The sequence below is a fragment of the Bacillus rossius genome, chromosome 1, assembly GCF_032445375.1.
Source record: "Bacillus rossius redtenbacheri isolate Brsri chromosome 1, Brsri_v3, whole genome shotgun sequence".
Lineage (NCBI taxonomy): Eukaryota > Metazoa > Arthropoda > Insecta > Phasmatodea > Bacillidae > Bacillus > Bacillus rossius.
Genome location: NC_086330.1, coordinates 217,441,810 through 217,469,724, shown reverse-complemented (window position 1 = coordinate 217,469,724; position 27,915 = coordinate 217,441,810). Strand labels below are relative to the sequence as shown.

Below are 27,915 nucleotides of genomic sequence, written 5' to 3'. Positions count from 1 at the left end.
ATGCAGCAGCGGAGAGAACAGTGCAGTCAGTAAAAACAGCCCTTCTGAAGCAAGCAGTGGAGAATGGTCTAACGGGAGGGACACACTCCCTGCAAAATACATTGGATAAGTGGTTGTTTGCATATCGCAACACACCCCACACCACAACGGGGAAGACCCCAGCGGAAATGTTCTTAAAAAGGAAGCCTCATACACAATTGTTGTTGGTGAAACCAAACTTGCCGGAATATCATAAAAAGCCAAGAAGTCCGAGAGGAGGGCCAGGACTCAGGTTTAGTGTACACGATCAGGTGTGGGTAAAGTGCGTCAGAGGAGAACAGACTCGGTGGATACTGGGAAGGATTGTAGAGGTGGTGAGCATGGTTACATATAGAGTCAAAGTAGGGGAAATAATAAGATTTTGCCATCAGGATCACTTAAGGAGGAGTCACTTGCAAGAGTAGATACAATTCCGAAGCCGGAAGGGGGCAGCAGGGGCAGTGAGTGGTACTGGACCGAGGAAAATCCAGGGGGAGGAGACATCGGAAGTGGGGGCAGCATCTCCGCCAGGGGGACCAACAACAACGAAAGCAGCAGCAGCAGAAGGAGAAGTGGAGAACCGGATAGAAGATGGACCAAGCGAAGCTCCGAGCATAGTAGAAGATAGTGAAGGGGAAGAGTTTAGGGGCTTCTGTGAGAAATGGCAGTTTTACCCACCCTGAAATTATTGGCACAAAGGTGCAGTGGGAGGGTGAGGCGCCCCCCTAAACAGTGGCAACAATGGTAGGGGAGGTGCTGAAGTGAGCAGAAGTGATAAACAGAGTGGTTGTGGGGAGGGGGGGAGAACTAATTTAGTAGGGAGGAGTGTAGTATAGATGGATTAGCGAGTGGGTTTTCCGAGGTTGTTGTAAATGTGAAAAAAAATATATTACAAAAGGATAAATTAGTTTACACGGGTACAAAAAAAAATTTCATATTTGGGCATCTCTCTCCAGGGTTAGGGATTGGGGGTGGGAGGGGTTTCCATTTTCTTCACTTCTTGCTTCATCCTCTCTCTGCCACAAGGCTTACACAACAATCAGTACAACGTGCATGATTTATGGAGCTATTTACAATGTATCTTGCACCAAATCCAGTCTGCTTTGTCTTTGGTCTGAAGTCATTTTCCCAGCATTAGCTGCAATCATTGCTATCGATATCAATTTCACTTGGGTGTTTAATGTTTTTAGGATTATCCAGATCACTTGTCCTCCACCAATTAATATTCCTTTGATTGACTTTTCTTTTGACACTTTCTGATGTTGAGTTTTCTTCCAGTTTTATTTTATTTTATTTTATTTTTAATGTTCTGCACATAGAATGTGTTCTGATGAAGCCAAAACAGTTCCTCTTGTTATGTGAAAATGTAACAGTTGGTACTGGGCTAACATCATGTAGATATTTTATAGCAGTATGGCTTGAGTTATTTCCAGGAATTGAAGAAAATGATATTGGTGCTCTGGTATTACATGTGGATGCAATGGTAAGAGAGTGGGTTGAAGAATGGAGTGTGGCTACTGAAAAAAAAATTGTCAGTTGAAAGTGGTATAATAGTTGCTGATGGAAAATCAGATGCATCAGATGTTGCATAAAAATGTTCTGGAATGATATCTGGATTGAGAGGCAATATTCCTGTTGCCTTAAATCCTGCAACTGCATTACCAACTGACACTGCCTTCTCCCAGGCTTGCCAATGAGATGTCCATCCTGACTGATATCTGGTAGTATTTCTGGCCTTGTGATGCTGCATCAAGAATTCAGCCTCGCTGTTGTAACACTTTCATTGGAGCAAACAATACACAATTCAATGACTTAGGAGCCTGTGTATTGTGTCTGGACAAATAAATTATTATCACACGATTCTTCTCAACAGTTCTAACATCTCGAATGCACTGTAATGTGAAGTGTGGCCATCCAGGATTTAAATATTCTTACCAACAGATTGTGATGGTAGAAAATGTGCCTCAAACCATTTGAGAAACAGATTTACTTTGATGTAAGATGACTTGGGATTCATGTAAACCTCTGATCTATTAAGGAGTCCAACTGTGGTCATTCTTCTTTTTGACCCCTTGGTGGTAAAAATACTCCTTCAGCATTACAGCAAGGGACTACAGTGATGTTTTCCTCTCTCACTAGGAATTACCACAAGAATATCTTTAATACCTTTCTATGTCAAAATTTTTCCTAGTTTGTTAGTCAACAGGATACCACCTTCATCCATGTTTAAATTAGATGTTTTGTGGTTTGTCCATTCTATTTTCTTCCTTCAGTACTTCTTTCAGAAGCTTAAAAAATGCTTCTGCTTTTTGATAATCATTCCTTGCACCTTGGCTACAGACAGTCCTGCTTTTCGAATAGATATCTCGAGATGTATGAAAACAGATGTGGCATATTTCTCATTAGCAACGTGTGACATGTATCCCGAAGACTACGAACAACTGCCACTGAAATTGTTTCTAGTATTTTCAACTATGGATTTTCTCTAAAATTAGAGTCAAAACACAATCTTTGAAAGAACCAAAACAATTGTTACTTCAAAATTACATTCACCTCTCTCACTTATGGTGTGTAATTTATGGAGACTTAAAGAATTTATACAGAGTGCCAGAAATACTTAAATTCCACTTACATAAATCCATTTTAATATATATTGTTGTGTGTAATAATAGTTATAATAACTAAAGTTAGTAATTTATCTAATTATAATATTAGACTCATTGATTACGCTTACATAGTACAAACTCCGGAATTGCCAACACATTTTCCATATAGAGGCGGCCCTGGTGACTTATGAGACATACTCAAAACCAATGACGTGAGACACTCTCTGGACCTCACGTCGCACGGTGAACTAGATAGTGACCACAATCCGGGTTTGTGAGAACTGATTCTCCATACCCACCCCAGACACAGACACTCCCGATGCTACATTAAAACCACCGACTGGAAGAGTACAAACTTCTACTGGAAGACATCACCTTCCTCATCGTAGACCTACTGACCCCAGACGATGTCAACGAAACCGTGGGATGCTTCCCGACTACTATACTTGACGCAGCCCGGAGTGCAACCACTGACGCCGCCCCCAAGGATCGCCTCGGAGCTGACCACCCGGAGGTGCCCTTACTCATAGCCCATAAGAATGCCACACGCCATGTATATCAGAACACATGCGCAACAGACACAAAACAGTTATATAATAATTTGAAGTCTCTGCTGTGCCAGCTCACCCAATGAATCCGAATACGAGAATGGGAAAACCATATCAAACACGCCGGCCATACGAGCGAAAGCGTCTGGCTGGTACACATCGTTTGTCCTAAAATCGTATGTCCTAAACATTTATCCTAATTTGTTTGTCCTAAAAATTAGGACAAACGACATTAGGACAAATGACATTAGGACAAACAACTTTAGGACAAACACCTTTTAGGACAAACGACGGTTCCAGTATCGATAAATCCTTACTCTGAGTTTAAGGACAAACGACTTTAGGACAAACGACATTAGGACAAACTACATTAGGACAAACGACATTAGGACAAACGATATTAGGACAAACAACATTAGGATAAACGACTTTAGGACAAATGACAAGAAACCACTTTAGGACAAATGACATTAGGACAAACGACTTTAGGAATAACGACTTTAGGACAAACGACTTTTAGGACAAATCATTTTAGGACAAACAACATTATGAAAAACCAAGTTAGGACAAATGACTTTAGGACAAAAAACTTTGAGTCAAACTATTTTATTTGAAAACCACAGAGCATATGAGAACTTACAGTAAAAAAAAAGTTTGAAAAAATAATGTTATATACTGAGGAAATACTTTACATTCTATGTAAAAAAAATTCAGCGTTTACGATTGTTACACTTTTTAGACATCTAGGAATGGACGACTACGGTTTCAACGACCTAAATCTGTTTTTGTTTTTTTTTTCCCTTTTGCTATAAGGTGAATTACCTTACATCGTTTGATTCAAATCCGCTACGCATCGTGTCTGAACGTAAATTTGTACGAAAATAACCAATTTAGATTTGTAGCTTTTAGAAAGGCAATATTGTCTTTGAGACAAAGATGCATGCCATTAAATATTAAAATGTATTTTAAAGTAAAAATATAGGATATTATTTTTTTTTTAAATCTTACTGTGAGTGTGGCACTTGAGGTTCATTTTTTATCACAGTAGCAACCGTCATTAAGTGTACTCTTATTCTATAAACCACGCGAACGTTACATACTCGCTTCTATCTCATGCACTTGTTCACTTGTCTAGTTTCAGTTCATTTATGAAGTTGCAATGAAAGAAAATCTGTCAGAATAAAAACCGTCATAGATATTCATGTTTTGTGCTATGTCACTATTAAATAATCAACGAAACACATTAACTTGGATAGCTGAAAGTGGCTTGCAAAGTACTGTAACATGAAAATTATAGTTATAACTAGAGACCGGAAAAATTCGCGAATTCATTTCACGATAGTCTAAAATACAAATAGTTATACCTCAGTGCCGCCTCTGCTATTGGCTCACAACTCACCTGGATGACTTTGGGCCAATGAGAAACACCCGACCAAAGCTTTATTGAATCACAGGCTGCTACAATGGGACGTCTCACAAGACAGCAGCCAATCCTAGAGGTCATTGAACCCGCAAATGTTTCCGGTCCCTAGTTATAACACATTTAATATTTTCTTTAGTAATTTTTTTGTGTTTCGTGTTGAACAAATATTAAAATTTGCAATAGCAAATTTTTGTATACGTCTATTCTTAGGAGCGTACGTAACAATATTTCCGGGGGAAATGTGTATGCCCTCGGCAAAAGTCACTTTTAATTTTTTTTCCAGACTAAATTAAATACTTTATTCACAAATATTTTTAAATTGAAATCATTATGAAAATATATTTTAATATCAAGCCGTGAAATTATTTACCAGGCAATATAATAAATAACTTTTATACAGGTATACTACTGAAGTATACAAATTAAACAACATTTTCTAAAGCTCTATCATGTTTTGATAATGTCTTCATTAATGAAACTTTATTAGTTAATACCGTCACTAAAAAACAATTGTTTGCAATATCACGGTAGTATTTTATTTTTAAAGGTATGATTTGATTTATTTAGGTAGGCTACCTGAATTTAATTATAAATTAAAAATCTCATTTTAAGGAATTTAAATACTAAAGAATATTATTAATCAGTTTAAATAATATCATTTTATTCATAAGTATGTAACTTATTTTAAGGTTTAAAATAAAGCTACAGTTTTAGTTTGAAAATTCTTTATCAGCAATTGTCATAGAATAATTATAGGTTTGGAGACCAGGCGTTACAAAAGACTCACTTAAAATGTGCGCCTCACCACGCGATTCGTTATCTTTCGACATCTTCTAAGTTTCAGGGCTGCCAGCCACCAGGTAGGTAAAAATTAGGGTGTTTTAGGGCCCTCAGACATAAAATTAGGGAACTTTTAGGGACTACTGAATTGAAATTACAGACTTTCGAAAACAAATGGTTCACAGAGAAAATTTTCTAGATAGGCTATATATTGCTAATTACTTTGTAAAATGGTCACCCTTCTCCCCAGTAAACAAGAATACTGTGTAAATTAATAAAAATAAGTTTCCACAATTTAATATGGAGGTTGATTTAACTTTCTGATATTGAAAATAAATAATGCATGTCACTAAAAACTAAGGACATTAAAAAATTAAATTTTTGGTTTACGTAATATTTTTGCTTACACCATTCCCTTTTCCACCAATGTATTTTCAATGATAGTTTTTTTTACATTTTGTTTTAATATTTTTTATCTTACAGAAATAGCTCACAAATAAATGTCAAATGAAGATGAATAAAATTTGATTAAGGTCCTTTAAAAACAAGGAAATTGGAGTTTCCCGATTTCATAAACGAGTGGAATTCAAGATCAGATGTTCCCCATTAATGTTACCACAGACAATGGTGAAAGAGTGAAATGGTCACAGCTGTGTGGTCTTAAGGTCACCAAAGGAACACAGGAAATTGAGATTTGGTCATCTAGTGTGCATAAAGAACCGACGACTTAAATTATAACAATTCTGAAACGAAGGAAAATCATGCCTGAAGTTGGACGGGCTTACCATTATCAGATGCCAATTACAAAGATTTGCAAACTTTATGCAGGAAAATGATAATTCCACCAGAATTCCACCAAGAATACCTACAAATGCAGCATGATTCAAATGCACAAGACTGTCTTCCTGAGACTGACACAGAAGATGAAGTTGACTAATTTTGCCAGTTTTTTATTGTACTCTTTGGTGTTAATTTTTGTTAATTTGATGATTTAAAATACTGATAAATTAAACTCCACAGAACACAATAATATAATCTCTTGGATTAGTTGATGATAAAAACATTAAAAACCAATGGACATATTAAGATGGTCCCAACAAACCTACTCGTGTGATTTGTAATAAGGACCCATGTGACATATTTTTATGAAACTTTTGGTGTAACTCAATTCATATAATTTTCATTAGAAAGATGTCTCTGTTACATCTATATGCCCAATTTACATATTATTGCCATAAATAATTAAAATACAGTGATACATTACAGTGTGCTCATTTTGTTTTTCTGCTCGCCTGAAAATTTTATGATTTGTAGGTTAGCCCCTTCTTACAAATGACTGATGATATTGACATTAAAAAGAAAAACATTGAAGCTTTATCTAATATTAAATTCTCACAAATAAATAATTGTGAAACAAAGATGAAATACATTTTAACAATACAATATTTGGATTGAAAAAAAAAAAACATTTGAATGTGAACCAAATGCTGCACATTTTCCGATCTTTATTTAAATTAACCCAAATTCAGTTCTCTGCCAACTTTTAATCTTTTAAGTTAGAACAAACAATTTTTTTTTTACAAACAATGTGATTGAAAAATTAGATGATAGTTCTTGATTACAATTGTCATTTTTCCTCGTTCTACTTCTTCTGAAAAAAGTCTGTCATTAAAATACTTTTAGTTTTCTTCTGCAAACTATTTTGTAAATCATCAGCTTTTCTTTTGTGTGCAGATGCTTCCTTCTCCACCTTTGCAAGGTGGGCAGAAAAGTACCCACCTATCTGCTCATTAAAGAATCCCATGTGTAAGAGACTTTAGTAAAAGATGTGTGGCAGTTTAGATAGTAGATAGTCAACATTTATTGCAGTACATACATATTTCATTAATGGCATCCTCCTCCCCTTCAGCCATCCTTACCTCGCCACATGTTTTATTATACATTTTTGTTTCAAAAACTTCAATTAAAAAGCGACTTTTAGGGACTTGAATAAAATTAGAGGACTTTTAGGGACAAGCAGAAAAAAAGGGACTTTTAGGGAATTCTAGGGACCGCTGGCAGCCCTGAAGTTTATACTGAAACAGATAATTTAACTATTTTCACATGTGTCGCTGTGTGTAAGACAGGGGCAAACTTGGCGAGCATGAGTTGGTAAAGCGTAAAGGTTGATTGTACCTTTGCTAGACGTTTTTTCTGGAAACATAACGAAGTAGTTTTTGAGTCTTAGTTATTGAGGTTGAAATCATAATATAAGTACCTTTCTATTCACTCCCTTTCCTTCCTCTATCAAAACAGTCCTCACATGAGTAACAAGTAATACCCTTCTCTCAGTGAACATGCATGTTGTCACAAATAATCACTCTTGTGGGGTTAGTTTATTATAGAAAAATTGTTTTCTTATTACATTTAAGAATGATTATTTAACATCATTCAGATTTAATTACATATATGAAATATGTTTTTATTATGATACAGAAAAACTCTATTGTTCGTAATAAAAGATTTTTTCATAAAAAAATTATGCTTCGTCGTAAACAAAGTAAGAATTTTTATTTATATTTTCCCGAAAAAGCAGCAATTGAACAAATATAAACGAGCGAGAACGAACACACACACACACACTCTCTCTCTCTCACTATGTATATATATGAATGTATAGTATGTGTGTATATTGACACATACACATATAAGTACCTATATAGCGAGAACGGGGCAAACAGCTCAGAACGACAAAATGAAAACGGCGACTGAACACAATATCGAAGAACATGAGGACAGCTTAACGAATACAACAAACGTAATTCATAATAGGCTTTTTTCGCTGAAATTTCACAAATGTATGTTGAGTACAATACATTCGCCAAATTTTTAGCGTTTAAGGTTAATATCCTTAGTTTTGCAGCGACCAGGAAAATTATTTCTCTTATTAATAGGATTATAAGTAAAAAAAAGTTATGTACATAATATTGTATATAAATATTTAAATTTTGAAAAAAAATTATAATATCTTTTTTTTTTGAAAAAATTTTTTATAGTAAATTCTTACTTAAAAAATTTTAAAACTAAATATATGGTATTTATTAGCACTGTACAAGGCTATTACTTCGCACACAATGTAAATTAAGTATCCTGAATAATTCTATGTGACTTCAATGTTTACATAAAGTAAATAATTTAAATAATGTGAGTTTTAAAATCTTGAATAAACGAATGTCCTATGAGTTTAGCATTTCGCAGAAAGATGACAGCCACACATTTCTACTGTAAGTTTAGAGTTCAATACTAGATGCCACAACTATCGCAGAGGAATTCTGGCAAGTAGTATACAAATGGGCATCCAGAGACAGGCTTCAGGCTGTGGTACCTGGTGCCGACTGCCATCTTGGATTGTGAAGTCACGGCGGCCATCTTGGATGGTCGTGACCTTGACCTTTGACCTTGACCTTGGAAGCCATATTGTATTCGCCATCTTTGATCCGCCATCTTTAAATCGAGCGCCCCACTCATTATGATGAAATTATCGTCATGACCACCATTATGATCTTTCTGTTCTTCTGGAGGCCGCCATCTTGGATACCGTTGACTTTGTTTCTGCTGTTTGTTCATAGACAGCGCCAGCGTCACTCTGAATCATCACATAAGGTCGATGTTCCATTACCTACCATAGCTATTATGGTCCTTATCGACATATTAAATTTAAATTTTTATACAAAATACATTGGAAGCACTGTGATTCAAACCATTGCAGCTCTGATCTCTAGGTTGGAAAACATACGCCTTTAACCGCACGGCCATCGAGTCATTTACCAGACCGAGAATTAAGGTATATATAAAAATAAAATGCATATTCAGACTTGTAATTTTTTTTTAAATTGAAGTAATAATAGCACCACCTGTTCGAGACAGAACCACCATCATGCATTAAGATGTAACTGTTGCAATTATCGTTATGGTCACCATCTTGAAAATACGTAATTTTTATGTTAGAAAAACGTGAAAAATTTTAAAAATCATTAAAAAATTAATCAATCAAATTAAATAATAAAAATCTTAAAAAACACAGTTGCACTTTTCGCTGCGGTCGCCATCTTGAAAATCCGTAATTTTAATTCTAGAGATTTGAGAAAAATTCCAAAATTCATTAAAAAATTTACTTAGTAGAATACTGATTGATTAGTTCGATTCCTGTCCTTAGTTCGAAACTGGTAAGAGCAAAAAAACAAATCCTTCCTCCACAAAAGCCACCTACAGACTGATCTACCGCCACTAATACAAAGGTATATATATCGTCAGCTGGTATGACATGTCTGCCATCTTTTCTTCATCCGCTGGAGACCACCATCTAATTTTTCATCTGCTAGAGTGTGCTGATACAATTTTAGTATAATTTTCTGTTCACAATACCTTTGTCCTCAACTGTTCGCATTGAACTTTGACCTTTCCCTTGAACTTTGAACTTTAACTTTGACCTTGACCTTGAAATTTGACCTTGACCTTGAAATTTGACTTTTACCTTGATGACCATCATGGATCCGGCATTTTGCGTTCAGTACATGCTACCAGGAGCTACCACCTGCTTGACGTCATTGCCACCATCTTGTTTTTGTCTGCTGTAGGACGCCATCTTGTGCGTGTACTCGTCTTATAGAGTACATTACCATCATACTTGTCTAAGTTTTACCCGCTAGAGTGCAGTTATCATTTATTATTACTGAGGTGCCTGCCATCTGATCTTGAAATTTGGGCGCCATCTTGGAATCGTGTAAATATTTAGCTAGAAATTCGGGAGAAAATACAAAATTCATCAAAAAATTCACTCATTAAAGTAATAATTGATTATATCAATTCCTGTTCTTGGAGCGATCCTTGGATGATGCAAAAAAATTAATTTTATGTAAAAAATAATTATTATAATAAATTATGATCAAAGTCCTAAAATAGACTTAAAATCATCTAATACCATCATCCTTTAAAACATTACGATTGCCATCTTAGATATTTGTATTTATTGACTTATTAGTTTAGGAAAAATTCCAAAATTCACCGAAAAAAACACACATTATTTTACATATTAAATCGAAACTTGCTTCGATCTATGGACGAAGCTGTAAATAAAATTAATTTAAATACCAGAAAAGTGTCAGGTTCGAGGAATAAAACCCCGCAAGTTATTTTACAAACACAATATTTATTACATAATTTCTACCTACTACAGGATCACTTGCGAAAGCCAGCAATCTTATAAACATTTAGCCCTGCATAGATGTGAAACGACTAATTCTTTGCTCCAACAGCTCTAACAGCTCCAACAGCTCCAACAGCTCCAACTGCTCCAAATGCTCCAAATTCTCCAACAGCTCCAACAGCTTCAAAGGCTCCAAATGCTCCAAATGCTCCAAATGCTCCAAATGCTCCAAATGCTCCAAATGCTCCAACAGCTCCAAATGCTTCAAATGCTCCAACAGCTCAAAATGCTCCAACATCAAATGCTCCAAAAGCTCCATCAGCTCCAAAGGGTCCAAATGCTCCAACAGCTCCAAATGCTCCAAATGCTCCAACAGCTCCAACAGCTCCAAATACACCAACAGCTCCAAATGCTCCAAATGCTCCAACTGATTTCAATTACTTTTTTTATCGAACTTGACATGATTACATGCATGACTTTATTAGTATACATTTTGGATGTCAGTGGTGACTTTTTTACACCTTTAAGTTATAAGTTTTATTTAGAAATGAGCTTCGAATAAATGATAAAATACATTTTGAAAAAAATATTAATTTTTCTTTAAGTTTATACACATGCATTTAATTGAAACCATTATTTTATGTAGCCAGCTTCCCTCAGTTCTTCAAGTATGAAGGATATTTCTTTGATGCTCGAATAGTTTCCTGCACAAAGCGAACCATGTAGAAGTCTTAGCCTGTCAAACAATATGTTAGGATCTTCCTATGAGGTATAATCAATCTCTTCTGCTACATTCATCTTCCTTGTATGTTTATAATAAATATTATTATCCCTGGTGTCATCTGTTTCAACACCAACCACAAGGTCACTTTTGTCATCGAACCAGTGATTATCACAAGCTTGATTAGGATAATTTATTTTATTACGTCGTTTCCATTGTTTTTATCTCAAGCCACCATCACTGTCTTCGCTCTTGACCGCTTTAGGTGCTTCAGCACAGTACTCAATCATGTCAATATCACAAGCTTGATCAGGATAATTTATTTTATTATGACGTTTCCACCGTTTTGGTCTCAGGCCACCATCACAGTCTTCGATCTTGACCGCTTTAGGTGCGTCAGCACAGTACTCGATCATTACAGCCTTAGATATGTCAGCACAGTCATCGATCATGTCAGCCTCATATGTGTCACCACAATCTTCAATCATGTCGGCTTCAGATGTTTCATCACAGTCTTCGGTCTTGTCAGCTTCATATTTCAAATTTTATGGAGACGACTAGATATTGGTGAAAATATCTTTTCATTTCTAATGAGGTTGCTACTTTCTTCGTTTGTTTTTAATTTTAAATTATTGTCTTGTTCTCTATCAGTGTTTTTAGCATTAGCTTTTTTACATTCTTCATAATCATTATTGTCGTCTAATATTCTTCCTTCGTTCCTCTTCCATCCACGATGTTGGACCACAGTCTTCGTTATCTTTATTCATCTTAGTTGTACAGTTCTTGCAATGTCTATCCAAGTTATATCTTCTACCAAAGGCTTTATGACATTGACTGCAATTAAATGGTTTTTGACAAGGAACCAAACTACACTCGCTTCTCTCATGTCGTTTAGTATTCTTTCTCAATGTAAACACCTTGCTGCAGTATCTACAGTGATGTCGGTTTGATACAGCTACAGGCAACGAACCAGGGTACATGTTAGCTTCTGCGACTACTGGCAGATGCAAACTTAGAGTTCTAAATTAAAACCATTACTTAAATAGAATTTTTTAAATATTTCGTCAGCGAGAGTTAAGTTATCTCATGCAAAAGAAATGGTTGTAAGTAGTTATGCTTTTCAACAATAGATGACGCCACGTATTGCTTGCAGGTAAATAATATTTATTTATTTTATGCGGGATGCAGGATGCTCACTGACAATCGCAAAAGAAGGATGGCTTCGCTAGACTCCAAGGAGAAGGAAGTTTGTTCATTCATTTAGTGTTTCTCAGATTTATCAGTTCATATTATCATTTGACTGATTAATGATTTTTTTTAATTTCAACCTGATAAAAATATTGCAAGTGGTGATTTAGTAGCAGAAATTCACTAATTAAATTTAACCTTGAATAAAATGACATGTCTCATTAAGAGTAAAGCTCCTTCATGGAGAGATCGGTTTCTCAAAAATAACCAGAAGCACTTGGAGAAACCACATGAATGATCGCAAGCACACGGAAAAAACCATTAAAATATTGACAAGAATAATCAGGAGCACACGGAAAAAACCATTGTAATTTTGACATGGATAATCGGGAGCACACGGAGAAAACCAACACACATTTTCTTTGATAAATTACAAAACAAAGTAAAAAAATTAAACACAAATTACAAAGCAAACAAAAACTGATTCTGCTAGCTTGTGAACTTCTCATTGTTGAGCAAAGATAGAGTTCTAGTCCAAGCCAGAATCAGTTTTTGTATGTTTTGTAATTATTGTTTAATTTTTTTATTTTTTTTTTTGTAATTTATCAAAGAAAATGTGTGGTGGTTTTCTCCTTGTGCTCCCGATTATCCATGTCAATATTATGATGGTTTTCTCCGTGTGCTCCTAATTATTCTTGTCAATATTTTGATGGTTTTTTCCGTGTGCTTGCGATCATTCATGTGGTTTCTCCAAGTGCTTCTGGTTATTTTTGAGAAACCGATCTCTCCATGAAGGAGTTTTACTCTTAATGAGACATGTCATTTTATTCAAAGTTAAATTTAGTTAGTAAATTTCTGCTACTAAATCACCACTTGCAAAAATTTTTATCAGGTGGAATTTAAAAAAATCATTATTCAGTCAAATAATAATATGCCCTGAGAAATCTGAGAAACACTAACTGGATGAACAAACTTCCTTCTCCTTGGAGTCTAGCGAAGCCATCCTTCTTTTGCGATCGTTAGTGAGCATCCTGCATCCCGCATAAAAGAAATAAATATTATTTACCTGCAAGCAACATGTGGTGTCATCTGTTGTTGAAAAGCATAACTACTTACAACCAGTACTTGTGCATAAGATAACTTAACTCTAGCTGACGAAATATTTAAAAAATTCTATTTAAGTAATGGTTTTAATTTAAAACTCTTAGTTTGCATCTGCCATTAGTCGCAGAAGCTAACATATACCCTGGTTCGTTGCCTGTAGCTGTATCAAACCGACATCACTGCAGATACTGCAGCAAGGTGTTTACATTGAGAAAGAATGCTAAACGACATGAGAGAAGCGAGTGTAGTTTGGTTCCTTGTCAAAAACCATTTAATTGCAGTCAGTGTCATAAATCCTTTGGTAGAAGATATAACTTGGATAGACATTGCAAGAACTGTACAACTAAGATGAATAAAGATAACAAAGACTGTGGTCCAACATCGTGGATGGAAGAGGAACGAAGGCAGAATATTAGACGACAATAATGATTATGAAGAATGTAAAAAAGCTAATGCTAAAAACACTGATAGAGATCAAGACAATAATTTAAAATTAAAAACAAACAAAGTAAGTAGCAACCTCATTAGAAATGAAAATATATTTACACCAATATCTAATCGTCTCCATGAAAATGTGAAAGATGGAGAACCACCTGAAGCTGACAAGACTGAAGACTGTGATGAAATATCTGAAGCTGACATGATTGAAGATTGTGGTGACACATCTGAGGCTGACATGATCGATGACTGTGCTGACATATCTAAGGCTGACATGATTGAGTACTGTGCTGAAGCACCTAAAGCGGTCAAGATCGAAGACTGTGATGGTGGCTTGAGACCAAAACAATGGAAACGACGTAATAAAATAAATTATCCTGATCAACCTTTGTGATGCTGACATGATTGAGTACGGATAAAAGAATCGGATACCATATGGCCGCCGGGGTCAAGGTCAAGGACAAAGATCAAGGTCACGACCATCCAAGATGGCCGCCGTGACTTCACAATCCAAGATGGCGGTCGGCACCAGGCACCATGGCCTGAAGCCTGTCCCTGGATGCCCATTTGTATACTACTTGCCAGAATTCCTCTGCGAAGGTTGTGTCATCTAGTATTGAACTCTAAACTCACCGTAGAAATTTGTGCCTGTCATCTATCGGCGAAATGATAAACTCATAGCACATTCGTTTATTCAAGATTTTAAAAATCACATTATTTAAATTATTTACTTTATGTAAACATTGAAGTCACATAGAATTATTAAGGATAGTTAATTTACGTTGTGTGCGAAGTAATAGCCTTGTACAGTGATACTAAATACCCAATATTTAGTTTTAAAATTTTTTAAGTAAGAATTTATATAAAATAATTTTTCAAAAAAAAAATATATAATTTTTTCAAAATTCAAAGCTTTATTAACAATATTATGTACATAACATTTTTTACTTATAATACTATTAATAAAAGAAATAATTTTCCTGGTCGCTGCAAAACTAAGGATATTAGCCTTAATCGCTAAAAATTTGGCAAATGTATAACTCAACATACATTTGTGAAATTTCAGCGAAAAAAGCCTACACTATTATGAATTGCGGTTGTTGTATTCGTTAAGCTGTCCTCATGTTTTTCGATATTGTGTTCAGTCGCCGTTTTCATTTCGTCATTCTGAGCTGTTTGCCCCGTTCTCGCTACATAGGTAGTTATGTGTGTATATGTCAATATACACACATACCTATACATTCATATATATACATAGTGAGAGAGAGAGTGTGTGTGTGTGTGTGTTCGTTCTCGCTCGTTTATATTTGTTCAATTGCTGCTTTTTCGGGAAAATATAAATAAAAATTCTTACTTTGTTTACGACGAAGCATAATTTTTTTATGAAAAAATCTTTTATTACGAACAATAGAGTTTTTCTGTATCATAATAAAAACATATTTCATATATGTAATTAAATCTGAATGATGTTAAATAATCATTCTTAAATGTAATAAGAAAACAATTTTTCTATAATAAACTAACCCCACAAGAGTGATTATTTGTGACAACATGCATGTTCACTGAGAGAAGGGTATTACTTGTTACTCATGTGAGGACTGTTTTGATAGAGGAAGGAAAGGGAGTGAATAGAAAGGTTCTTATATTATGATTTCAACCTCAATAACTAAGACTCAAACACTACTTCGTTATGTTTCCAGAAAAAACGTCTAGCAAGAGGTACAATCAACCTTTACGCTTTACCAACTCATGCTCGCCAAGTTTGCCCCTGTCTTACACACAGCGACGCATGTGAAAATAGTTAAATTATCTGTTTCAGTATAAACTTAGAAGATGTCGAAAGATTACGAATCGCGTGTTGAGGCGCACGTTTTAAGTGAGTCTTTTGTAATGCCTGGTCTCCAAACCTATAATTATTCTATGATAATTGCTGATAAAGAATTTTCAAACTAAAACTGTAGCTTTATTTTAAACCTTAAAATAAGTTACATACTTATGAATAAAATGATATTATTTAAACTGATTAATAATATTCTTTAGTATTTAAATTTCTTAAAAATGAGATTTTTAATTTATTATTAAATTCAGGTAGCCTACCTAAATAAATCAAATCATACATTTAAAAATAAAATACTACCGTGATATTGCAAACAATTTTTTTTAGAGATGGTATTAACTAATAAAGTTTCATTAATGAAGGCATTATCAAAACAAGATAGAGCTTTCGAAAATGTTGTTTAATTTGTATACTTCAGTAGTATACCCGTATAAAAGTTATTTATTATATTGCCTAGTAAATAATATCACGGCTTGATATTAAAATATATTTTCATAATGATTTCAATTTAAAAATATTTGTGAATAAAGTATTTAATTTAGTCTGGAAAAAAAACTAAAAGGACTTTTGCGGAGGGCATACACAGGTGAGGATTTGAGATGATAATCCCCCTTCCCCTGGAAATATTGTTATTTACGCTCCTAAGAATAGACGTATACAAAAATTTGTTATTGCAAATTTTAATATTGGTTCAACCCGGAACATAAAAAAATTACTATAGAAAATATTAAATGTGTTACAACTAGGGACCGGAAAAATTCGCGGGTTCAATGACCTCTAGGATTGGCTGCTGTCTTGTGAGACATCCCATTGTAGCAGCCTGTGATTCGATAAAGCTTTGGTCGGGTGTTTCTCATTGGCCCAGAGTCATCCAGGTGAGTTGTGAGCCAATAGCAGAGACGGCACTGATGTATAACCATTTGTATTTTAGACTATCGCGAAATGAATTCGCGAATTTTTCCGGTCTCTAGTTATAACTATAATTTTCATGTTACAGTACTTTGCAAGCCACTTTCAGCTATCCAAGTTGATGTGTTTCGTTGATTAGTTAATAGTGACATAGCACAGAACATGAATATCTATGACGGTTTTTATTCTGACAAATTTCTTTCATTGCAACTTCATAAGTGAACTGAAACTAGACAAGTGAACAAGGGCATGAGATAGAAGCGAGTATGTAACGTTCGCGTGGTTTATAGAAAAAGAGTACACTTAATGAAGGTTGCTACTGTGATAAAAAATGAACCTCAAGTGCCACACTCACAGTAAGATTTAAAAAAAAATAATATCCTATATTTTTACTTTAAAATACATTTAAACATTTAATGGCATGCATCTTTGTCTCAAAGACAATATTGCCTTTCTAAAAGCTACAAATCTAAATTGGTTATTTTCGTACAAATTTACGTTCAGACACGATGTGTAGCGGATTTTAATCAAACCATGTAAGGAAATTCACCTTATAGCAAAAGGGAAAAAAAACAAAAACAGATTTAGGTCTTTGAAACCGTAGTCGCCCATTTCTAGATGTCTAAAAATTGTAACGATCGTAAACGCTGAATTTCTTTACTTAGAATGTAAAGTATTTCCCCAGTATATAACATTATTTTTTCAAACGTTTTTTTTTTTACTGTAAGTTCTCACATGCTCTGTGGTTTTCAAATAAAATCGTTTGACTCAAAGTTTTTTGTCCTAAAGTCATTTGTCCTAACTTGGTTTTTCATAATGTCGTTTGTCCTAAAATCATTTGTCCTAAAAGTTGTTTGTCCTAAAGTCGTTATTCCTAAAGTTGTTTGTCCTAAAGTCGTTATTCCTAAAGTCGTTTGTCCTAATGTCGTTTGTCCTAAAGTCATTTGTCCTAATGTCGTTTGTCTTAATGTCGTTTGTCCTAAAGTCGTTTGTCCTAAAACTCAGAGTAAAAATATTTTGAAGCTATTCCTTCGTTTGTCCTAAAATTTGTTTGTCCTAAAGTCATTTGTCTTAACGTCGTTTGTCCTAAAGTCGTTTATCCTAATTTTTAGAACAAACAAAATTAGGATCAACGCTTTAGGACAAACGATTTTAGGACAAATGCCGCACCCCCAGTCTGGCAACTGGCCCATACTTTGAACGAAGACACCTCCTCCCGCAAACTTACACCAGCCATCCAAGGACTCTGGGGCATGGCTTAATCCCCAGAGGACAAGGCAGAAGCCATAGTTGAGACTTTTAACCACAGTTCTCACCAAATGACAGGCCACAAGACGACAACTTTACCGATGACACGGACAGCTGGTGAGAGTGCGTTCGCACCCTGGTCATGCCCCCCCTCCATTCCAAGAACAGGTCACCACAGCCGAGGTGCAACACACTCTTCGCAAACTTCCAGCACACAAAGCCCCAGAAAAAGATAGCATATTTAAGTGCTCTCCAACTATGACATTGTCTTCGGCGAAGACTTACATTTTCATCTTTGACTTTGATTTCAACTGAAATATGGTCTTTGCACCCCCCCTATTGAACATTGTATCTAGCTATATGTTTCCCTGCTCTATAAAGTATCCTAAATTAGTTTTGAAATTTTAAAATAAATGATACCAAATATGTACGTACTTTCAAAAAATATCTTCCTATAACTAACTACTTCTTAGCATTTGGGTGGAGACTTGGTCCAAGATATGATGCTTAGTCTGACATTTCTGCATGCCTGGTGCAGCCAACTTAAAGGGCAATAAACAATTGAAGACCTGATTTTCTGCCACTGTATTCATGTATGGCCATTCACAGCTGAGCTGTGATTGGTCCCTGTGGGTGGCTGTGATTGGAGGATGGTCTGGCCAATCAGAATGACTGTGTCTACTTCTTGGATTATGACCGTACATGATTATAGCGAAACAAATAATACCAGTTATTAATTTACCTGTACTCAAATTCTCTGTTAATGTTTTGGTTTTTTTTATTTATATGGCTTCTCTTTAATTAGTGGCTGCAGTTGTAAGTATTCACAATGTTTTGGGCTTAGTCAAAAGTGAGGAAAATAAGCACTGCGATAAAGCGAAAAATATTAGTGAGTGCCGAGGATTACAAACAGTGATACTAAATCTGGAGATTATATAATTTTAAGAAACCTAAAAAATCATTTCCAATGTTGCACTAGCTGAAATAAAAATCTTATGATACTTACTCACTATTTTGTCTATGGAAGTTGGTAGTGTATATAGAACGATGTAGAAATTTAAAGCCTCGCATTACATGGTTTGCCAAGCCAGAAAGCTTCTAAAAGAAAAGGAAATTTTATCAACTTCAGTTCAAAGGTCTGGCAAAAGCCTCTCAACTGAGACAGTAAAAACTGTAAGGGGCTTTTATGAAGGGGATGAAGTCAGCAGGGCTATGCCTGGAATGAAAGACTGTATTTATTGAAAGATTGTAATGAACAAAAGATTCACTGCCCAGATGCTTGATACTCTGTAATCTAAAGGATGCATACTATCTATTCAAAGAAAAATTCCCAGACCTTAAAGTTGGCCTTTCAAAATTTGCAGAGTTATGGCAAACAACTGCACCATAGCTGGTCAGAATGGTACACATTCTGTATGTATGTGTACCACATCATAACCTAACACTGATGATTGAAAACTCCAGAAACCTTCACTTATAAATGGAGAAATAAAAACCTACAAGCACTGTCTGACAAAGGTGATGTGCAGTCCAGGAACTATTGACTGTTATTTGGGTGAATGTGCATGCTACCCTGGAACTGCAGTTCTCAAACAGTGACTGGAAAATCATTTGAGTAGAACATAACTGAAACAGTCACTTATTGACAATGGATTTCTGTAGATATGTGCAACTTGGAAACTATACAAAATAACTGCCTCAGAGTTTGTTGATTCATTTCGTGATATGTTTCAGTTTCACTACATCATGATTTCATTGCAAAGCAACAAAATTGATTCATGAATTACATAAAGAATTTTTCAGATTCAGTTTTCATTGTGATTTGCGACTTCTCACAGCATTACTTATTTGTGGTCCAGGATGAAGCCCGGGATATAGATGGACAAATGACAGAGAACTGTAAATCCATTTGTGAGGTGGAATCAACCACCTGAGCTTTGTCATGATTTCTGACTGTCTGGAACATAACACAGTTGCTGTCTACCTGTTTCAGAAGAAACTATTAAACATCTTGAAGCAGAGTTTAAAGAGAACTCACACAAAGATATTCTATTTTTCAGATGGGTTTGGTGCACAATATAAAAACAAGAACCACTTTCTGAACTTGTACCATCAGCAACAGCACATGGGAAAGGGCTATGTGATGGGATTAGAGGCACTGTCAAGAGATTGGCAGCACATGCAAGTCTTCAAAAGCCATACGAAGACCAAATAACAACCCCAAGAAAAGTGTTTGATTGGGCAAAGGAAAACAATTTGGGTATTAAACTTTTCTACAAAAGAAAAATACATTGCAACAGAAAAATTTTTGACAAATAGGTTCAGCTTTCAGTATCATTCCTGGTACCATGAAACTAAATAATTTCATACCAGTAGAGAGTAATATGTAAGTTTTAGGAAAATCTTTTTCTTTTACTGAAACCTGGGTTCTGTGGCATCTAAAGACGTACTGGTTCTAAGTGAGATATATGGTTACGTATTAGCAGTTTACAGCGACAGATGGTGGCTGGCTTATATTTTGGCAAAAGACAAAAAGGCAGATGAAGTCAAAATGACATGTTTACACCCTGCAGGACCACCTCCATCTTTGTTTTATCACACAGCCTCTGATATTCTCTGGATTTCATCAGCAGACATCCTTTGCAAGGTTCACCCAGTCACTCCAACAGGCCGAACATACAATCTTTCTGACAATGAAGCACAGATATCTACTCAAAATTTTATCAATTCAAGGTGCAATGAAGGCACTTCAATATAGAATTCCAGGTTGGCGTACTTTAAAAATTTATGGAAGTGCTACACATTAGAATTGGTTAGCAGCCTAATATATAGTATAAGTATAAACTCTTATAAATGTACATGGTGGCCACTCACAGTCACCAAAAATAATCCCTGATTTTTCCCTGATTTCCCTGATTAAAAATTCAAAATTTCCCTGATATTTACAATTATAAAAAAAAACATACTTTTGATGAAATAATATATTATAGAAAGAGATTACTCACATTTTAGCACCCTGCTGTATTTTCTTCATTATATACATACGGAAGTTCCTTAAATAACATAATACATTTTAAATATGTCACTTTACATTATAGCATCCCTTTCAATGACCTGCAGTCTCTGCTTTGTTTTATGTCTCTTCACAAATAACAAATAAAAATTAATTAAATACACACTAGCATATCTTGTTACAAATTGCAGCAATTTCAAATGCACACTACCGTTTTAATTTATGATAATGATAAATGATAATGATAATGATAAAGCAAACAAGCAAATTGTCAATAAACCAAAATGTTTTCTCCGCAATACATGTATCACAGGAGCATCCTGTTGGAGAAATGAATTTACTTGGTTGAAAACAGGAAGTGAACTGCTAAGAAAATAATAAAGTTTCGTAAGTGGATCCTGCATTAGAGATTTTACATTTTCATACTGTGAAGTTGAAGACTCTTTTCAGGATCACTACAAAATAATATATTTTGTGCTTCCCATTGTTCCAGCACTCTGTCAACTGAATCTAGGAGAGAGAGCCAACGAGTGCTAACATATTTCAAGATTTTGTCTGACTTTGCCCCACATACCACTTGATACACTTTGAGATGATTCTGGCATTTTGAACTTTTTTCCAAGTAATAGAAAATATTAACCAAAAATGTCTCAATACTAATTGTTAGCTGTGCACTGGCTTTTTTTAGCAGCTAGATAAATGAGGTGACATGAGCAGCCTTGCACAACAATAGCAGGATGTTTTTCTTTAAAAAATGCTACCACACCTTTGTTTGTGCCAGTCATAGTATTGGCATTGTCACATGCAAACGCTACACAATTTTTCCAAGAAATTCCAAAACGTTCAAATTCCTTATTCAGCACAGAGAAAATACCATATCATGTGTTGTCTGTACTCTCAACAAGGGATAACAGTACCGTGCAAATTTTACCTTGTGTTTGATTTAAAAATGAAACAACTAATGGATAAATCTTCACTGCATTACTTTCAGTACTCCCATCAGTAGCTAAAGCAAATGGTCCACTTACTAAAGATTCAACAATTTCACTTTTAGTTTCACCAGCCATATACTCCACTAAGGCAGTTGTTTTTGTTCTCGCACAGCTGTATTTCTGTGCAATTTTTGAGTCCGGAAACATAGCTCTATACAAATTACACTAATGATCGGCTACTGCTATAGGTAAATTGTGTTCTACCAGAAAACTTGTAAACAATAACTCTGCGTTTGTTACTTTCGTTTCTTCAGATGTAGCGAAAAATGACAATATAGATTTATTGCTCGTCACGGCTTTAAAATGTTCTGCATGTTTCTTTGATTCAATATGCCGTCTACAGTCATCCCTTCCAACATGTGCAATCGAAAAGTCACACGTGCATACATTACAAAACGTGTGGTGTTCTGATACATTTTAAAATGACAAGCATGGCCATTCTTTTGAATAGTTTGGTCAAAAGTTCTGAAGAATATCGTTCTCTTTGTTTGCCCCAGATACACATTGTTCTGTCACACGCTTCATTTCTACAACCGGTACTAAAGAACACAACACTATTAAACAATATAAAAAGGTTTCACGTCTGTAGACACGACAAAAACACATTGATGAAAAAAATGGCTTTCAAGAAAGTAATTAAAACAACACAGGTTAGCCAAAGTACCGTACAAAAATTATCGTGATGTAAGTAGCTAACAAACGATAAGTCCGAGAATATGTACTAGTTGCATCGATAATTTCCGTTCAACGTGATTTCCCTGATAAATCCCGGTTTCCCGGTTTTCCCGGTGAGTGGCCACCCTGATGTATTTGTATGTAATTACTTGAAACATCAATATATGTACTTAAAAGTAGGGATGGGACGATTCCAATATATCAATTCTCGATACCCAATTCTCGATTCTCTATCGATTCTCGATTCCCTATCGATTCTCGATTCCTATATCGAGCAACTGATAGGAGATTTTTTTTAACATACAGAGAATTTCACTTGAATTCTGAATTAAAGAGGTTTATTTAAAGCCACACACATTTAGCAAATACTTGGAAGTTAAACAGCTTTCAGAAAAAATTCAACACTTATACAAATTGTAGAAACTGTTTTAAACTTTTAATTTATGTACATATAAAAGAAAGATATTGTAGTTCACTTTTTAACAATTAGACATCACTAGTTTTAGATCATACAAAAATTAACCCAGAGGATGAAAATTAATGTATTAAAAAAACATAAGGCCTACTCAAAACTCAACACAATGTCACTTCTGTGAACAAAACAATTTACAAGTTTTTGTTTAGAAAAACAAGCCTTCGCACAGTTTCAGGGTCTAATCGATGACGCTTTTGGTCAACTATCAGGCCAGCAGTACTGAAAAGTCTCTCAGAATACACTGTGGATGGTGGTATGCTAAGGTACTTTTTTGCCAGTTTTTTAATGTTAGGGAATTTGTAATTTTCCTTCCAGTACTTGAAAATGTCTGCAGTGGGAGGAAGAATTGGTTCCTGAAGGTAAGTGTTTATTTCATCCTTCACAGAGGTTTCCTTTGATTCACACTTGGCATCATTCATGATGTTGTTGTAAAATGCCCACATTCCATGACTCGCTGCTGGTGCTGCTGTTTGCTTTGTTTGGACATTGGGTAACTCAGGCTCTGAGCAGTTGGTTTTTGTTGCTTCTTCAATTAAGTAATTTTGTGCCACTTCAACACACTTTTGGTTAACAAACACATGGCATTTTAGTCGAGGATCAAGAAGTGTTGCTGCTGCAAACAAAATTTCTTGCTCCACTTCTGCATACCTTAAGTTCAATGAAGAAATTAGATCATTTTTCATACCCAGAATTCCTGAGCCATTGGGTGCTGGCTTTTGTAGCTCTCTACGTGTGCTGTTAACAATCGGTATTACCTCTGATGCAGTCACAGTTGCAGAACTAACAGCAAGTGTAGCATGGTTGAAAATGCTCAGTAAGTCAGACACATGGGCAAGTAAATTCCATTCTGCAGTCGAAAGTTCTGCAGGCAAATTGAGCTTCGTTGCAGCTAGGGTGACTGCCTGCTTTTGCTCAAGTAGACGTTGCAGCATGTGTAATGTAGAATTCCATCGGGTGGGTTCGTCTTGGATGACTTTATGCTGTTTTACACTCAGAACAGACTGAGCATTTTTCAGTTCCTTGCATGCTTTACTTGAGTGTTTAAAATGACCAACAATGCGGCAGCATTTTGCTGTCAAACTAGTTACATTCTTGTTGTTAAGTAACCCATCTTTAACAACAAGCTGAAATGTATGCGCTAAGCAAGAGAGATGTTGAAACTGTGATGTCTCTAGGGCACTTACGATGTTCCTACCATTGTCTCTCACAATGCAAACAACCTTTTCACTCAGATTCCACTCTTGAAGAGTTTCTGTGATAAAAGTGCAAATGTTCGACCCTGTGTGTGAGAATTCAATAAATGGAATTACCTCGATACAAAGATGTTGCAGAACAAAATTTCTGTCGACAAAGTGCACCGTCAGACTCATATAATCGTCGTTATTAGTTGAAGTCCACATGTCTGTTGTAAGGCTCACATACTCTGCATCTGCCAGCTGTAGTTTAACACTTTCTGTGCACTCATTGTACATCTCTGGTATCACTTTCTTCGAAAAATGTTTCCTACTGGGCATTGCATACCTTGGCTCCATGAATTTCACAAATTAAGTAAACCCTCTGTCCTCGACAATACTAAAAGGCTGCTTATCTAGGCACATCATTCTTCCAATATGTCTAGTTATTGATTTAGCTTTTGAGTCACCTGGTTTGAAAGGTGAGGTTTGAGTTATAAATTCTTTGAGTGTTGGTTGGACAAGGGATTTCTTGGCTATTGGTTTTGGTTTCGGTTTCAGCATTTGGCACTGTTTGAAACTGCTTAGAATGTCTGTGGGATTAGGTGAGCTAGGATCATCAGGTTCAAGTATTGTACAAGCAGATGACTGGGGTATTGACAAAGTAGTGCTGCTGCTTTTGCTAGGAGATGAACAAGGCTGATGACTGACTGGAATCAAAGGTGATGAAAACAATGAACCACTGTTGCAGGGCAAGGAAGTTGATTTCTCTGCATGAGCTGGTAAGTCCAAGCCCCTATTTGCTGAATCAAGTTTTCTCTTCTTGGTATTTTCAATAAACGCGGTATGTTTCCCAAGATGTTTTTTCATGTTTGTTGTTGTTTTTGAAGAACCACCTCGCGAAATTTTCGTACTACAAATTTGGCAAATTGCATAATTGTTGTCGTTTGGATCAATAAAAAAATGCTCCCAGACTTCACTTGACATGATCGTAATTAAAAAAACGTAGTAAACACTCGGAAGTATACAATGTTTTTAAAGCATTTTAAAAGCACAGTACAAATACTTCCAGATATACAACAATTTCGAAGTGAAGTCGCTGCAATCAATATAACTTACTTACCTAGTAGGCACGTGTTTACGTTTTGCCGATGCTGCTTTCCTTAGTTGATTCGGCGGCCACGTGCTAGCTATCTAATCTTACTGATTCGGTAAAACTGAACGCGCCAGCGACCATTTGTGATAAAATGAAAGCGCCCGTTTTTTTTTTCTCGTAGCAAATTGTTATATCGTGCCATACAGCACGGCAGCAAGCTGTAGCAGTGTATTTAATCCATGGATATATACTCTATGGCTACTACATCTATGGTATCTCGTGATGTTATGTTGCTATCCTAAGCCACGCCTAATATATATTTAAAGCCGGCAGTAATAAGTGTAACTATTAACAGTCGGGGCAATTATAAGTATATAATCATTTAAAATGTTTAAAGGTATGGTACATTTGTACGTTACGTTACGCAGTTGTATTATGTTATTGGTGCGAGTCCTCGGCGTTTATATTTTCGTTGCGGCGAGGATACAATAAATTTTTATATTCCTTTTTATTACCATTAATTACCGTGGAATAAAAAAAAAAGAGGTTACTGTATGTAAATCAAAACAATATGTAGTTAAAATTACGGGTATATATTTGTTAGTAAACAGACGTGTATAGCTGATTTATGAACAGTAGTAATGGGCAAAAATCTTCACTAAACTTCCGAATGTTTAAAATTTTCAGGGAAAATTATTTTAGAAAGCATATTATGCTGGTTTTGGCATTTTTATTCCAGTACCACATATGTTTTGTATGTTTGTAGTTAAATTTGGACGCAAAGATTAGGTTAGGTAATCGAAAATGCAAATAATCAACGTTTTTCCCCGATTCTCGATTCTCGATTAATTTCACAGAATCGATGGGTATCGGGGTATCGAAGAATCGAATTTCCCATCCCTACTTAAAAGTGATCAAAAGTAAATAATTGAACACAAATTGGTACTTTAAATACCTGCTCTTAACGTATACCAAAGATTGATTTTTCATATATTTTGAAACAATAATGATCCCAAAATGATTTTTAAAAGGTAAAATAAGAAAGGCACAACCAATATATTAAGAATATTTTAAAAAAAATTTAAATTGTCACTTTTTGAAAAAACCAAATTTGGAATTTTCCATCACATTTTGAATTTTTTAATGAAGTAACCCCTATCAATTTTTATGTCATATGAAAGCACATTAAAAGAGCTTAAAAATAGGACCAATTTGAGCTTTCTAATATGAACTGTTTCCGAATGAAAAATATTTTAGTAGATCAGAAACATATACAATTAGGGTATTATTGTATATATAGTAAAAAAATAAAAAAAAATAAAAAAAACACTCGATCAAAAATCTAAAAAAAAAAAAATAATAATAATAATTTACTTCATGTATGTAAGCTATAAACCAAAAATATTTCAAATATAAGAGGGTCAGGTAGAATGTGTGTGCTGATTTAACATGGAAATTACTCTATATTTTTATTTTTTACTTCATTGTATTTAAGATAATATTTTTTTTTATATTATTTCCTCATTGGGAAAAAATTGCAAGAAGGACAACATAAAGTATAAATTGAACAAAGTTCTCCATGTTAGATAAATTATAGTTATATTTTCCTGATACTGATGTTAATCAGCATTTAAATCCGAGCACCTTGGATTTTTGTATCAGAACGAAGCCTTTATATATGACGTCGTCCGGGCCTGCGGCCCCTTTGAGCCCGATACGACACCGCCCAACCACCATCTCTATTCAAACCTCCCGCTCGTGCGTGCGTGTGTGCGTGTGTGTCTAGCCCGGCAAGAGGGCGCTTAGAAGCAGTGCGGCGACCCCCTAAATTGCTACATTTAATATTAATTGTAAACCTTTTTGTTTGTTTTCATTCGCCTTTGCCCCAGTGCTGTGCAATCTATTTGTGTTTCTTTAATTTAAATATGTTACTTGAAATAACCACAGACGTTGCCCGGGCGGACCCGAACAGGCACGGACTTGGACGAGGGTAGGAATGTTTTTATATAAATTATCATTAAATAAGTAACTATTAACAAACTTTAAACTATCAGTAATTTTTATATATTTTTTAATGTTGATCTGTAATTTGCTTAACTTTCGCCGGGGCACGGAATCGTAGGATATAGTAACGGTAATTGTGTTGGCGCGAAGGGCGCCATGTTGCCACCTGCGAGCGAGGAGCTCAGCCCAGTCCATCTTCATCACTGACCGAGAGCAGACGCGCCAGCACCCCGGGGACCTCAACCTTTGTTCATCACTGACCAAGTAATTTCTGTATCGTTAATTCTTTTTAAATCGCTTTCGTTCGTCATCCTCGGGGCAGCTCTCGGTCAGCGGGCTGTTTAATTAATTAATTGTCTCAGTCGAGTTTTCAGCAATCGTGTAATAAGTAAATTTTGTAGCATGGCCACGTGTGTGGACCATGCCTTCACCTAAGTCGATTCGTGCCTCAGGCTTTTTCTACCGTGAAACGTGTAACGGACG

General features: G+C 35.4%; 1 protein-coding gene across 5 annotated transcripts in view; it reads right to left on the bottom strand.

Moving 5' to 3' along the window:
• The window catches only part of LOC134527290 (DENN domain-containing protein Crag), a 771,918-nt gene that overhangs the window by 627,341 nt on the left and 116,662 nt on the right, over nucleotides 1-27,915 (bottom strand). The window lies entirely within an intron of this gene.